This window comes from Sminthopsis crassicaudata, chromosome 5, assembly GCF_048593235.1.
Source record: "Sminthopsis crassicaudata isolate SCR6 chromosome 5, ASM4859323v1, whole genome shotgun sequence".
Taxonomy (NCBI): domain Eukaryota; kingdom Metazoa; phylum Chordata; class Mammalia; order Dasyuromorphia; family Dasyuridae; genus Sminthopsis; species Sminthopsis crassicaudata.
In genome coordinates, this window is record NC_133621.1 from 39025278 (window position 1) to 39041330 (window position 16053).

General features: G+C 39.0%; 1 protein-coding gene and 1 long non-coding RNA gene across 13 annotated transcripts in view; one reads left to right on the forward strand and one right to left on the reverse strand.

Moving 5' to 3' along the window:
- The window catches only part of TMEM108 (transmembrane protein 108), a 346872-nt gene that overhangs the window by 298731 nt on the left and 32088 nt on the right, over positions 1-16053 (forward strand). The gene's annotated exons all lie outside the window — the stretch shown is intronic.
- LOC141544727 (uncharacterized) overlaps positions 1-16053 on the reverse strand; it is a 42253-nt gene that overhangs the window by 9749 nt on the left and 16451 nt on the right. The window contains exon 2 of the long non-coding RNA XR_012482768.1: positions 6451-6592. This is a non-coding gene — a long non-coding RNA (uncharacterized LOC141544727). The remainder of the gene's footprint in view (positions 1-6450; positions 6593-16053) is intronic.

Consider the following 16053-nt stretch of genomic DNA (forward strand, 5'->3'; position numbering starts at 1 on the left):
TTCATATCAGGTAAGCACAGATAAGAGAGAAAAGGGGGATTCATCAAACCTGACTTCTGCTACTAATTCTGTAGAACTGTTCTTTATCTAGATATAGGCAGCTAGGTGGGCTAGTAGTTAGGAAGTCTTGAGTTCAAATCCTGTCTTGGACTTTTTATCTTTGTGTAATCCTGGGCAAATCATTTAACTTCTCTGTATCTTAGTTTCCTCATCTATAAAATGGTAACAAAAATAGTAATAGTCCTACCTCACCAGGTAAGAATCAAATGAGTTAATATATTTGAAACATTTTTATGGCTTTTAAAATATGATTTATCTTAATATAATTATTGTCATCATTATCATCTCCAATTCTCATTGCTAAGTTCACAAAAGTCACCTTCTGATTTATAATTTAGTTTCCTAAGTGAATCTGCTACCTAGGAAGGAAAGAGCCAAAAAATCAGACACATCTCCTACTCTAAAGTAATAAAATGGTATTTGTTTTAATCATAAAACATATTTAATCATAAAACAAATAAAGGATTTGGTGACTAGAATCTAAGGTTGTAGTCAAAAGCTCTGAATTTAGAGGTAGAGGGCTTGAATTTAAATTTTGCCCCAATTTATGACTTATAGATGTTAGGCAAATCATTTCTTAACTATGAATATGCTATTATGGGATTTTGTTGGACTGTGTATATTTGTTACAAAGGGTTTTTTTAATATATATGTATGTGTGTATATACATATATATGTGTGTGTGTGTGTGTGTATACATATATATACAAATTTGCTTTTAAATTGAATGGGCAGGATGAGAGAGAAAGGAGATAAATGCTTGTTTATTGAAAAAACAAAATGGAAGAAAAAAAAGAAACAAAAAAAGATTGCAAAGGAAAATGAGGACATCAATCTTGACAAACTCTGAGATTCTTCCAAGCTCTAAATAGTGTGAACTATGGGGGTTCTCTTCCTCCAGAATGTCTCTTGAAGGAAGGTAATATGGGTGAGTTTAAGATCCCACCCACTTAATGATACTGGGCACAAATGATACTGCTTCGCCCTGGCCTCCTTCCTCCTCTGGAAGTTTCTGTATGCCCAGCCTGGGGAGGGAGATTCTGGAAGTCTGGCCATGGGAAGGAGCTGCCGGGAGCTGCCAATCTCAATTTCCATATGACTCGTCCCTTCCCAACACAGACATCTTTATCGAAATATAGCTCTCCTAATCTGGCTTTTCCTTTTACACATTCATTTAGCATATGTGCGGAGCAAATGCTAAGAAAATTAGTCCTATTTCTTTCTTTGAAGTGATTGGCGTGCTATACACTCTCATGCATAATTCATTAAGTAAACCTTATAATACAGTTCCAGATCACGTGGAATAGAGACAGTTTATGCTAATATTCTGTGACATCATCCTGCCCCATCTGTAAGAATTCTGTTGAGTACATTTCCTGACACATGACTTTACTCTACAATCTCCAGTCTTCAGGGTCCTGTGGGATCTGACTGTTGCTGCAGAGATTGGGGGGGGGGGGGGGGAACAGTGGAGGATAGGGATAGCATAGGAGAAAAAAATATGGTAACCTCTTGTCAAGAAAGTTTGTTCCCTAGTTTAGCAAGTAGAAATCAGTTAATGTTTTGTTTAATTAAGCAAACTCCTTTGTTCAACTACATATATGTGATCCAGGAAAAAAAGGAAGAACTTGAGAATTTCTTTAAATTTCTCTTGCATTGGGGCAGCTAGGGGGCGCAGTGGGTAGAGCACCAGCCTTGAATTCAGGAGGACCCGAGTTCAAATCTGGTCTCAGACACTTTAACACTTCCTAGCTGTGTGACCCTGGGCAAGTCACTTAACCCCAGCCTCAGAAAAAAAAAAAAAAAAGAAAAAAAAAGAAAAGAAATTTCTCTTGCATCAACCACTATTGTTTGTACATAATTGCTTTTAAAATTCATTCTTGCATCCCTTGTGTCTAATCCATATCTGATCGTAATTCTGTAATAGAATGGTTGCCTGGATCTTGTCAATCACCCAACATTCTGACCCCTAACAACTACATTCCAGGATTTATATGGAGGAACATATGTCACTCAAATAGTTCAATGTGCCACCTATCCTCCCCCACCCCGTTTATTGTCCTAGCCCTTTCTTTCCTGACCCAGTTTGCTATTTCATTCCCTCTATATCAAATGGAGTAGCAGTTTAATCACATTAGATAAGGGCATAGTCAAATTATATATTTTTTCATATATATACATATATATATAAAGGTTATACACATATATAACAGCATTATATATACACACACATATCATGAAGTATTACATTCTACTCCTCCCTACACCATCCTCCCAAGGCTACAGGCCCCTTGCAGCTACCTGAGTGAATAGAAGAACAGCTACTCCATTCTCCCAAACCCATTCCAGGCTCTCCAACTGTGCTGTGCATCAGGATTTCTGGGACAGCACCACCTAGAGCCCAGTCTCAGTGGAACTGTGATAGCATCATCCCTCATCAAATGTGTCTCTAGTCTGTGACCTTCATCATCAAGCTCCAACAACCAGGCAGCAGGTGAATTGTCTCTTGCAGCTAGCATCCACACTATCCCTTCCCCAGACTCTTTATTGCCTGGGGACCAGAGGGACAAATGAAGCTTCCTTTTAATATGTGTATTGGCCACAAATTAGAGAGCTCCATTTCTATCTCTGTTTATTCTCATGTGTTCCTAAATAAGAGCATACAGATTATCTAGTACTAGAAATCTGGAAGCTGACAAATTAATTTTCATTGACTAACATCAGTGGGTTTCTTATTAAAGGAAGAGGAATAAAAGTCAAATGATGAATTGGACCCTGGAACTCAATATTTTTGTTTTATTTTTGGTGGCTTTATTTGCCTTCTTCCCCTCCCCTTCACTTCTTTGTTTATGTTATTCATTCCCCTCTTCTTCCTTCCCAGAGCCCAGAGTAGCAGCCTGAGATGTCATGGAACAAAGTGGGCTGAGGTCATAATGAACACTCAATAAATGTAAGAAGGCCTAAATTGAAATTTTTCACCATCTCAAGGCCTGAACTCCTGGGTGGGTCACTTCCTGGACATGAAAAGAAGATCTGGGGCACTCAGGCTTGCTCTTTGTTCAATTGATCAGCAGAGACTTTCCCCTCAGGGAAGAGATTTGCAGCCTTTCTCTAAGGCAGCATTAGGTGTTAAGCCTCTTCTCCCTCACTGATGCTACTGCCAAGCCAAGCCTTATCTTACCTGGGATTTTTTTGTGGAGGGGTAGAAATTAGATTTTGTGAGCAGAACTTAGATGCTCAATTCAAAGAGTAGCATTCTTAGTTTCTCTACTAGTGTGGAAGAGGAAGATGGGTTGGGGAGTAGGCTGGACCATTTCTGCTTACTTATCCCTGCAATGCTTTAGCTATAATACAGCTAGATCCTCTGAATTACTTGTTTCTTCTCCCATTTCCCTCTGTGGCCCCAAGAGGCCATGGAGCAGGACGGAAAAAGAGCTGTGAAAACCTGGGCTTAGCTTTTCTATATCCTGTTATGTGACTTTTACCAAATACTTTTCTCTCTCAGTATTCTAGCCAATATTAAGACTATAATTTGTAGAGAAGGCACTGATAGCTATTGATAAAGGTCCTGTACCTCTGAAAGCACAGGTGCAGTCACTGTCCTTATCCATCTGGCTCTCCATATTTCTTTTAAGAACCAAACAGTTAAAAAAAGACCTAATTGTGCTCACAATGATTAATAGAAAGAGGCTGAAAGTTAATGAAATCAGGGCTTAAGTCTCTGTGATGCTGATTGAATGTTCCTGTCTATATAACTTTGGACAGATCAGTTACAACTGGGCTTCTTCACCTGTAAAATGGAGACACTGATCCTTATATTTACTTCCCCACACAGAGTTCTTTAATAGGGAAGCACCTTAGAAATATGAGCTGTTGCTTATTTTTGAGTGTTAATGGTCCAGCATCACCTGACGTGTGGTTTCCAGCTGGTGGTGATATATGGAGCCCAGGAGAACTTGAGACTCACAAACAGAGGCAGCAAGCCAAATCACAAGCTAATGTCTCGGGAAGATAGTCAATGGTTGTCCTCCCCATGGAAGATGAGCATCCCAGACCCAAGGTCATCCTGAGGAAATGGCCCGGGTATGATGAGGACCTTGCTGGGTCACTGCCATCTTGCTTTTGGCAACCTAATTGACAGTGAATGAATATGGAGGAAGAGCTTGCTGATGAATAAATAGGATGTAAATAAAATGAAATATAAGCAGCGGGGAATGAGGAGGAAGCATCTTGCATAAAGATGTGCGTGCTCTGAACCCTCCAGCTTCATCTGCTAATAGGAGCCCATTCCAGAACCTCCCCCAGGGATACCTCTTTTCACCCCCCTCCTCCATATCCCCTGCCCTAGAAGAGAGACATGGAGTGTGCTAGCCGAGCCTTTTTTTTTTCTATTTTCAGTCCTGCCTTCTTGATTCATGAAACACAAATTCATAAGAGTTTATGTCTTCTCAGCATGGGCACAGCCAAATAATAGCTCCCAATTCTCCCCTCCTTTTGGAACAGATGCTAAAAATGAAAATGATTACAGACATCTCCAGCTTGTTTCTATCTATAATGTATCCTTCCTTTCTTGTGTGGTAGGTAGAGATCCCACTGAAATGTTCCATTGGGTCATTACAAGCAAAGCCAGACCAAGGGCTAAGAAGTTAGTGCGCATTTATTCTGTCTCTACTTTGTGTATACCTGTTGGATAGAATGTAAGATTTGAAAACAGGGATTGTTCATTTGTGTCTGTATCTTCTATGTGTTAGTACAGTGCCAAGCAAATAATAGTTGTCTAATAAAAACTTATTTATTGCCAGGTCAGATTGTTCTTGATGTGACTAGGGAAATTCATAGCTGCAGCAGAGATGAGGTCACAGCTAGGAGTAACTAGTACATATTCATAGGAACATCATGGGCACCATAGTGCCCAGAGCACTGGGCTTGGAGTCAAGAAAACTCATCTTTCTGAGTTCAAATCTGGCGTCAGACACTTAGTACTGGGACCCTCAGTTTCCTCATCTGTGAAATAACCTGAGAATGAAATGGGCAAACCATTCCAGGGCCTTTGCCAAATGGAGTCACAAAGAGTCAGATAAGACTGAAATGACCCAACAACATATACAATCCCAGAGAAAATGGGTCCAAGGTGCAAATCAAGGATATTCTTTACAAGACCAGGTACCCTTCCATTCTCAGGACCTTTGTTGGATTAGTTAGCAGTCTGGAACCCATAGCACATAAAAAAAGAGGAAAAGGAATATGGAATATTTAGCCTGAAAGAGACTTAGTGATGATACAATGGACGTCTTTGAGTGTTTAAAAGGCTATCACATTGAAGGGATACACTTAATATTGTGTAGCTTTAGAAGTTAGAATGAGGATCAATAAGTTGAAGTTCAAATTTTGCTCAATGGAAGGACAAGATTTTTTAAATTCAAAGGTACCCAAACATAGAATCATTTGCCTTGTGTGGTAGTAATCTCCCCATGACTAGGAGTCTTCAAACATATGATGCTAAATGATTACAAACAAGGCATATTGTGGAGAGAGTTCCTTTACTGGTTAGGAAGTTATACTGGGTCTCTTCTAATATTTAGAGCTTTAGGAAATTTTGGAGTTCATCTAGGCCAGGGATATTTAATTCTTTTATGGATCATGAAATCCATGAAACCTATGGACTTAATCATTGAAAAAAAATCAAAAAAAAAAGAAAAAGAAAGAAAAAAACACTCAATTTCATATAAAGATTAGTAAAAACAAAAATATATGTTTTTATTCCTATTAATGCTCATGAATCTTCTGAAATCTACCCACAGAATTCCACTTACCCCAGCTTAAGAATACCAGATATAATCTAACCCCTCTGGGTAGAGAAGTAGACAAGAAATGATAGAGAAGAAAACCAAAATTTAAAAAGGGAGCACTGCCTTGCAAATTCATATTTCATAGTAAGTACCAAAATAGAATGAATGTAAAGTAAGTAAATATAAATATTTATGAAGTGGTTAAATACACAGTAGCTTGGAAGGGAAGGCATTAGCAACTGGTAAGATCAGGGAGGGCTTCATGAAGATGTTATGTGAGCTGAATTTTATAAAGAGTCTATTGCTATATCTTCATTTTCAAAAAGAATCAGTGACATCAGAGGCTGATGACTTGTTTGTGAATTGGATCTAAGTGAAGAAGATTTGCACAGAGTCATCAACCTTATTTTTTCTTCCAGAGACACTGAAGTGAAATCAAGTTGATTGTCAATGGTTAGAATGCAATAGGTAACCTTGGTGACTAAGTTTTAAGCACTCCACAGTACCTGCTTCAGCCTTCATGGTCATTGGAACAAACTGTTCTTATCTATTATGCCAGGGAAGTCTTTACATGTTTGGAGTACATACCCCATTAACTCACCAATAGATTTAAAGTCTGTTGGTTATCCTGAACCTGTTTTAGGCTGTCTATGGAGATGTGGCCACTGCACATGCAACAGCTTCTTGGAGCCAGGCAGAGGTGAGGGGAGAGTGCATCCTGGAGATGGAAGATGGGGTTTCATCTGGGAGAAACAGAAAGAAAATTGATTTGACTTGCCTAAGGAATGTAGGAGAGAGAAAAAATAATGATTGAGGATGAAAAGATAGGAAGAACCCAAAGTATAAAGGTTTTTAAAAGGTAGATAGAGAAATATTCTATCCTCGTGGCAATAGGAAGCTCCAAATATTTATTGAGTAGAGAAGTAATATGATCAGGTCTGTGTTAAGGAAAATGACAGTGATAGGAACATGCAGAATGGATGACCTGTTGAGATAGAGACTAATTAAAAGGCTATGGTACCCATGTAAGTGAGAAAAGATGAAGTGGTAATTTTGTGAGTGGAGAGAATAAGTACAGTGTTGTACAAGTAGAAACTGCAAGATTTAGCAACTGGTTAATAATGTGAATAGAGAGGGAAGGAAGCTGATGATCCTTTTGGGAAACTAGAATGAGTAGATAAATAGAGGGAGTTTGAAGCAGATGAAGATTGCAGAGTGGAAGGTAAGTGGAATTTTGGACAGTCTGAGCTGGAGATAGTCTCTAGAATGTTTGAAGCGTGCAGTAGGTAATTCGTGACATAGAACTGAAAATCTGGCTCAGGGAGCTAAATGACTGTGCATCATCCACTTATTCCAAACTGGTTGTGATTATCCACCTAACCATCAGGGAGAAAATCTGAGAAAGCATTGCTTTTGTCTGGCTTGGATTCAGGTTTGACGTTGAAATCTGAGTGCAAATTTAGGAGGTGAATCTGATCTTTTCCCCTTGCTATTATTTCAGCAGAAAAAAAAAAGGAATAAAATAAAGGCCTTAAATCAAAAGGGCAAAGACATAATGAATAATTCAAAATCTCTTCCTAACCTTAAATAACTGTTGACTTAGAATGTCATTCAGAAACAACCATGTAATTGTGATAGAATATGTTTTATTATATGCTCAATAATGTGCATTAATCTCTTTTTTCAGTTATATATATCAGGAACCACATTGACCATACTGGTAGGTTACCCAAATTGTAGGTACAGTAACTAGGAGGAGCTAACCAGGGCCCGGGAACTCTTTGAGTATTAGGAAACATTGAATTTGTGTGTGTGTGTGTGTTGTGTAGCACTAGATGGTGCAGTGGATAAAGCTCTGGACTTGCCATCGTGAGAACTTATCTTCATGAGTTCAAATATGGCCTCAAATATGCACTAGCTGTCGGAATCACTTCACCTTATTCGCCTCAGTTTTCTCATCTGTAAAATAAGCTCAAGAAGGAAATGGCAAACCATTCCAGTATCTTTACCAAGAAAATCCCAAATGGGGTCATGAAGAGTGAACAACAAGCATGTGCACTTCTATGTCTGTGTGTCTGGCAGTGACCCCTTCAACACACATACCAAGAGGAAATGGCTTCACTCCTTCCAGATACATTTCAGGGCCTGGGAAGGAAGAATGTTGACAAGATCCTGGGAGCCATTTGAGGGCAAATAATGGAGAGTTGAGTAAAAGGAGCAGCACATGGGAGAAAGCTAAAACCACTCAAAATCCCTAGAGGAAAATCATAATAGGAAAGAACTACAGCCACATGGACTGAGGCCAGGCAGGAAAAGTGCAGTCAGGAAATAGCTGTCTCCATGTGGACCCAGGCCAGAACACTTACCTTAACCCAATAGGAGGAGCCAGTAGCATAACCCCCAAGCTTCCTTTTTGCTGTTCATGGTACCAAAAGAGTAGATAGAACACTACTGGAGGCCTATCAGAAGGGAGGAAATAACTGTCTTGAACCTCTCAGCTCAGATTGTGTCCTTTTTGTGTCCTTTACTATATAAATAAGACCACTATTTGTTTCCAAATATGCTAAGTATGAGTATTGGAGGTCCACGTGGCCACTATTGCAAATGGGCCACATACTGAAGTTCCCAAGTGTTGCCTGGGCAAAAGGAGTAGAAGCAGGTAAGCCAGAGAAATCTGTTAAGAGGGGCCAATGACCAGCCCTAAAAGCAAAATATACTTAAGTTCCCATCTTCTTCTGGAGCTGGGATACATGAAGAATCAATCACTCTAAACATGTATTAAGTGCTGGCTGTATGCCCAGCATTGTGTCATTATTGGACATATGAAGAAAATAGCAAATATAGTCTCTTCCTTCAGAGGAGCAGAGAAATCTGTAAGAATTCATAAAGTAATGTATGGCCTCTTCATGTTGGGAGGGAGCCTCTGACCAGAGCATCCAATTTATGTTTGGGTCACTATTGGCTGCAAAGCCAGCTGACTCAGGTGGCAATTAGGTATAGTCTGCTAAGGAGAATGGCCCCTGAAGGAGCAGAGCCAAGATAGGATAGAGCAGGAGAATAATTGTTCCTTCCACCACAAGGGAAGGTTGAAACTGCTAGTGTTGGAAACTTGTCTCTTTGTACTCCCATTTTCAGCCATCCCTGACTTGGCTGCAGCTCTTGCTATCCATTGTGCCTATCATTGTTCTAAATGTCAGTACCCAGTTCTCCATCATCTACCACTCCACATCTACTCTGTCATCAACTTTTGTCAATAAAAGAGATGATAGAGGTCAAAAAGGATTTATCATGAATGCTCATGAAATGTCTATGGTTTGGGCACTCAAGGGTAATGAATTAAGAATCAGAAAACCTGTATTTCTAGTTCCAACTCTACTACTGCATGACTTGGAACAAATTCCCTCCTCCACCCCGACCTCAGTTTCCTCGAGAGGAACAGAAAATTCAGCTGCAGACTTTTAGCCCCTTTCTTTCCACAACTTATTTGTCAATGTCATATGAGTTCTTCAGAGAGAATAATCTGAGAAAAGATTGATTTTATTTCCTCCCTAGTTTTTTTTTCTGCTTTAAATTTTGAAATATGAAATCTGTGATTGTCATATGCAGCATTAACTAGAATTGTGCCATACGGAGTTTTTGATGTGTGACTTTTTTGTTTATGAGTTTAGAATTATTTTTATAGAGAAATTTGGAGAAATAAAGAATCTGTCACTGGGGTAGGTAGTTTAAAAGCTAATCCAGCTCTTCAGTATTGATTTATTTGTTCTCAAATACTCATAGATTGATTATCTCAATTTGGAAGAGCCCTCTAGTGAAGATTGGAACTCATCTATGTCTGCATAGTTTTTGGAGACCTTTCTCAGTTCCTCCTGATGATACCAAAAAAGCTTTCTGACTGTCTGGCTGAAATCCTTCATCTTTGTTCAATGACTGGCAAATCTCTTATCCTATCACACATCTGAGGACATATTCTATTTCAACTCTTCTACTTTCCTCGTGAGTTTTTGATGCATGTGTCTACCATGTGTCTCTCCCTTGCTTCTACAGGATGTTCATTTTAAATTCTTTGCAGAGCAAGTTTCAACAAAGAACTCTTCTTCCCACCAGAACTTTGGCCCTACCCATGGGACCTTGGGCTCTGATAAGTGAATTCTCACCTTCTCTTTCCCAGAAGCAGGCTATCACACCAGTTCTTAGCCATTGGCAAACAAACCTTGCCAGCTTATGTCTCTCCTCCCCAACCTCTGTAGCTAGCCTTACATGTTGTTCTCCCCTATTTGAACTTAAAACAATTTGATGACAGGGCCTGTCTTGCTAGTTCTGCCTAACACATAGTAAGAACTTAACATTGTAAAAGATTAATAAGTGGGGTTTTTTTTCATTCATTCATTCGTGATTTTGATGAATAAATGGGATGAGCCTTTAATTGGCATTTTGTTTACTCAATCAGATGCTTTTTCATAATCACATATAACCAGATCTTGTATCCTCCAGCCAATCTCAAAATGGTTAAAAAAAAAAAGTGGTTCATTGTTCATTATGATTTGTAAAAAAAAAAACAAAAAAAACAAACCCTATTTGTTTACCAATGGTCGCATTAGGGATGCCCTGATTCCTGTGTAGATGACTTGCATGCAGATCTTGTATACATGAGAAAGTAGTCTCACTGATCAATAGTTAATGTTTTCTCAGTACATTTAGAGAAAATTAAATGGTCCAAAATTTTGTTCAGGACTTTGGTATCTTTTCCTCCCTGAGCTATCTTATATAGTGGTTCCTTGGATTCCTCACCTTTGTGTCTTTTCTATAAATACTTGCCCTTTTCTAATTGTTTTCCTTATTTGTGCTTCTTGCTGTCCTTTCTACCACCTCTCCAAGCTCATATGTGGAACTATGACCTTAGAATCCTTGTTCCACTAGACTTGATGGTAAAAACAGCCATTCTCATAATCTTTACAGATCTTTTCCATTTTTCCTCTATTATTTGTTGTCTTTCCATTTTCATCCCCAAATGCCCTTGGGATAACTTTGCTTAGCTTCTTCTCTTCCAATATTTCTTTAAACTAGTTTTACCCTCCACTGCTCCTCTCTGCTTTATGAGACTGTACTGTTCATAATCATCCATCATCCTTCTTAAAATTCTACAAATGGCTTTATCTTCTAAACCAACGTTGCAATGATTGTATGCAACAAATCACACAACCCGTGATATGTTTATATTTAGGGAAGGAATGTGGTTTTAATTTCCCCAATATTGTCTAATTTAAAGTGTATGCTGAAAAGTGATTAAATTTAATCTACTTTGGATTTATAACAAAAAATAAAATAAGAAGGTTGAATAGATCAAAGCTTTTTAATCTGAGGTTTGTGAATCTGTGGGGTTTGTAAAAACATTTTGATGACTGTTTTATACATAGTAATTGCTTTTCTTTGTAATCTCATGTATTTTTATATGCATTAAAAAATATTCTGAGAAAGGGCCCATTGACATCTAGCAGACTCTGCTAGAAAGATCCATAACAAAAAAAATAAAATGTTAAGACTAGACTAGCTCATCTTTAAGGAATGCTAGTCAGAAGAATGTAAAAGAATTCTAGAAGTTAAATCTGTTTCAGCTTTTGTCTTTGGAAGTGTTGTACCTGTCTCATCAGTGTACTGTGGAGCCTCAGAGTGCGGACCTCACTGGTTTAAAGCTTTCTAACATAAGTAGATCAATGAAATATGAAGAAAGGCTTCTAGCCTTAATAATGAGGATGATAAGAATAATAGCTAGCATTTGTATAGTACTTTATAAGTTGCCTCAGTTGATCCTCACAATCCCGGGAGGCAGATTCTATTATTATTTTCATTTTACATCGGAGGAAACTGATGTGGGGTTAAGGTTAAATGACTTGCTCAGAGCCAAACAGCTTGTAAGCATCTGAGGTCAGATTTGAATTCAGAAAGATGTCTTCCTGATTTCTAGCCTAGTACTCTATCTACTGTACTGCCCCATGCTATCTCCTCTTAATGTAAATTTAACATTTCTTTCTCTCCTTCCCTCCCTCTTTTCTCTCCCGCCTCTTTTCTCTCTCCATCTCTCTGTCTCTCCCTCTCTCTGTTTCTCTCTCTGTCTCTCTGTCCCTCTTCTTTTTTTCTCTCCCTCTCTTTCTTTTTCTCTCCTTCTCTGTCTCTCTCTGTGTCTTTCTCTGTTCTCTTTTCTCTCTCTCTATTTGTCTCTGTCTGTCTCCTTCCCTTCCTCTCCCCCCCTCTTCTTTCCTCTCCCCACCCCTCTCTCTCTTTCTCCTCTTTCCCCTTCCATTTAGTTAGAAAATAAATATAATGAAATAACCTCTCCCTTCCATCCCATGTCCATAGTTTTTTACGTCAATATTTTCTCCAAGGGAATAGAGGAAATAGTAATTCATTAAAACTAGAATGTGATGGGGGGGGAACCTACTCTTAATATTTAGGGTCCAACTCAGAAGAAGTCTTATTCAGGACCACTGTAATTGGGGGAGAAGGATTGTCAAAAGGAAGAATTTCCTTGAATTTAGCATATAGCAGGCTTTCATATTCTGACAAAAAAAAAGCAACTTGTAGTCTTTGAAGTTGTTCTTTACATTTATCTTAAAATTAAAGCAGGGCTTTTTGTTTGTTTTCTGTGATTGACTTTATAAGTATAACAGGTCAATACTGATCTCAGAATGGAGCAGTCAGTCAAAAAACATTTATTAAACACTTGTTATGTTCCAGGCAGGATGCTAGGAATACCAAAAAAAAAAAAAATGACAATCCCTACCCTCATAATCTAATGGGAATACAATGTGCAAAGAACAATTTACAAACTAGAAGTAGACAGGATAAAGAGGAAATAATGCACTAGAAATAAGGAAATTAGGAACGGCTCCTTGCAGACAGTAAGATGATTGATGGGCCTTGAAAAGTCAGAGGGAGAGATGAGGAAAAATGTGTAATGGGAAGAATCAGCTTAACTTGGGAGAACTGCCCAGAATCATACATAGCTGTTTGTTTTGCTGCAGCAGAGTTGATTCCAGTTTGGCTGAAAAAAGAATATTATCTGAAGAGATCAATGTGGATATACAGAGAGCTCTTGAAGCAACTATGTATTTAAAAATAAGTGTAAGGGGAAGCTAGATGGTGCAGTGAATAGAGCACCAGACCCAAAGTCATGAGAACCTTAGTTCAAATCTAGCTCAGACACTTAGCATTCCTAGCTATGTGACCCTAGGCTTAACCCTGATTGCCTCAGCAAAAAAAAAAAAAAAAAAAAGTACAGAAAATTTGAAGCCTGGCCCTGTAAGAAACATGATTATAATTAGAGGTGGCCTAGCCCCATAGAAATAGTATTGGGAATGCTAAGAGCCAGCATGAGACACTGGGAGAAAAAATTAACAGCAAAATCAGAGGAGGGAAGGACAGAAGAGGAACTGGTTGCACACCAGTTCCATCTTAATGATTCGATGTCTATATATGCCTTCTATATATGCCTTGAAGCTTCAGGATTCCAAGCATTTGGGCTCGGCTCTTGGCTGCTAATTTTTTTCTAATGACTTGGATAATCAATCAATCAGTAAACATTTATTAAGCACCTACTATGTGCTAAGGCTGGAGACACAAAAGGAGGCAAAAGACAGCCCTTGCCCTCCAGAAGCCTACAGTCTAATGGGGAATAAATTTTGGTCATGGCAAGTTAATATACTTGAGTATTACAAGCCAATTGAGATTAACATGTCTATGATGTGTGTGCATTTTATGTGCCTTGTCCAGACTCCATCATGGACAGGATATGTCCAACGTCTTTTTTTCCATCTGAACTATGTTTGTGACTCAAAAAAAAAAATCCCATGGCAGATTCATAAAATCTAAAACTCTAAGGGACCATCTTTTAGTGCAACTCCTTCATTTTGCAGGTGGGAGAGCCAGAGAGGGGAAAAAAAGTTTAACCCAAGCCACACAGCTAAACAGCAAAATTCAGATTTGAATCCAGATCCTCTGATTTTAGATCCATTTTCTTTCCATGGCTCCCTTGTCTTTCCTCCCTCTATCCCTTCACCTAGTTATTCAGAGGATTCCTGTGGAGAGAAGGACGTTGCCAAGTTCTCTGATTCCTCTCGGGGCCCTTCTAGCTACTCCTGTTGTCTGAGGCAGTGACTCTTCCATCTATAGGACAGTCTCAGACCTTTCCCCTCCCATTAGCTGCCCAGAAGCCATGGTGACTCAGATCTCCTGCTCAGCATTTTCAAGGCTGATCTGTGTATATTCTGGACAGTCTTTCATAATAAATATTAAATAAAGATAGGAAAGCTGCCACTATCCCAAAGGGATCTCCTCCCTTCCAAGGTTAATCCTTTTAATAGCTTAAGAAACTGTCCCCTCAGGCGGAACTTGGAACCAGCAATTTATTGCAGCCCCATTGGGTCTTCTGGGTAAATAACTTCATTTAAAAAAGAGGCACGTGGCTAACCCCAAGGGTTAAAGGCAAAGCTAGGTGAGAAGACTCGACAGGTACCTTTTTTTCCTGGGCTCTCTCATATGCTATGTTGCTCAATTATTTCAGTTCGATCAACTCTTCATGGCCCCATTTAAGGTTTTCTTGGCAAAGATACTGAAGTGGCCTTCCATTTTCTTCGCCATCTCATTTTATAAATTAGGAAACTGAGGCAAAAAGGGTAAGGCACTTGCCCAGGATCACACAGCTAGGAAGTATCTGAGGTCAGATTTGAACTCAAGAAGATGACTCTCCCTGACTTCACTTGGTTCTCTATAGTGCCTAAAGTAGTGCATAAAACTAATTGTGCACTATGGCACCCCTTACTGCCCTTCACATGCATTATCTATGACAAATCAGCTTGGAAGAACTGGTTACTCATCAAGAGGCAGAGGCAAAGAGAGAGTGGGAACGATGAGATTTTAGGAGACAGCATGGACTTGGTGTGGGCAAGACCTAGCTTGGAATCCCTGGTCAGATGCTTACTAGCTCTTTGACTTTGGACCTCTTCATTTTCCTCAGCTGTAAAACAGTGCTAGTAGTAATAACTTCACTAGAATTTAGGGGGAATCAGATGAGTTAATACATTACAACCCTATTACCACTGTCTAAAGGTTAACTCTTAGTAAAAAATTATACTTCATAGGTTTGTCATTATAAGAAGTACAATTAGGTAGCTAGGAGGTGCTTAATCAATACGTGTTCACTTGAAGCAGATATAAGCTAGAAATCACCCCATTCAGACCCTACCTTTTACTGATCAGCAAACTATAGCCTCGTTTAGAGATAGGCTTTCCCAGTCACACAGTAAGTTCGTGATGGAGCTAGAACAGAAATCAAGGTCTCCTAATTCCCATACCCAAAGCCTGTAGTAGCTAGTGTAGATTTTGAATTCATATCTAAGACAAAGAAAAACCTAAAGAACTGATAGAAAATATTACTATAAACAAACTATGAGATTGAATTCTATAGAAACTTGCTGGAGTACTTCACCTTTCTGTGGTTTGTTTTCCTAGTGATTCTCAGGCCCCCCCCCGGAACCAAGTGCTCACCACAGAGGGTCCCCTGGGGGAAGTAACTGATGGGGACAGATTTTAATCTTCTCTGAGACATCAAGATGAGAACTAGGAGGTTGAGTTTGCATGGACTTTATACTCCCCTGGTCTGAGAATCACTATACCTCCCCTCTTCTAGGAAATCTCCCTTCATGCTATAAAAAAATGGCTATGTAATTAATTTAAAATCTGTGTATCTTGTTTAAAAGTACAAGCATGAATTTTTTTAAGCATTAACATGCTATGCTGAGGAGGGTGGAGACTTGTTCCTTTGAACAATGCATAAGTTGACCCCTCCCCCCAAGCTGGGGTTAAGTGACTTGCCCAGGGTCCCACAGCTAGGAAGTGTTAAGTGTCTGAGACCAGATTTGAACTCGGGTCCTCCTGAATTCAAGGCTGGTGCTCTATCCACTACACCACCTAGCTGCCCCCTGAGCAGTATTTTTAAAAGCAGAAGTTATCAAGTCAGATTAAGTCTACAAGAATTTATTAAGTGCTCATTAGGTGCCCATATCTGTATTAAGTGCTGGAAAAAAAAAAAAACTTTCCAAAAGGATTGATTCATTGATAAATAATAAGAAGGATTTTAACTGAATTGGTTAGTAACTTTCTTGTTACAGTATCCTGATTGATTCGTTGATAAATAATAAGGATTTTA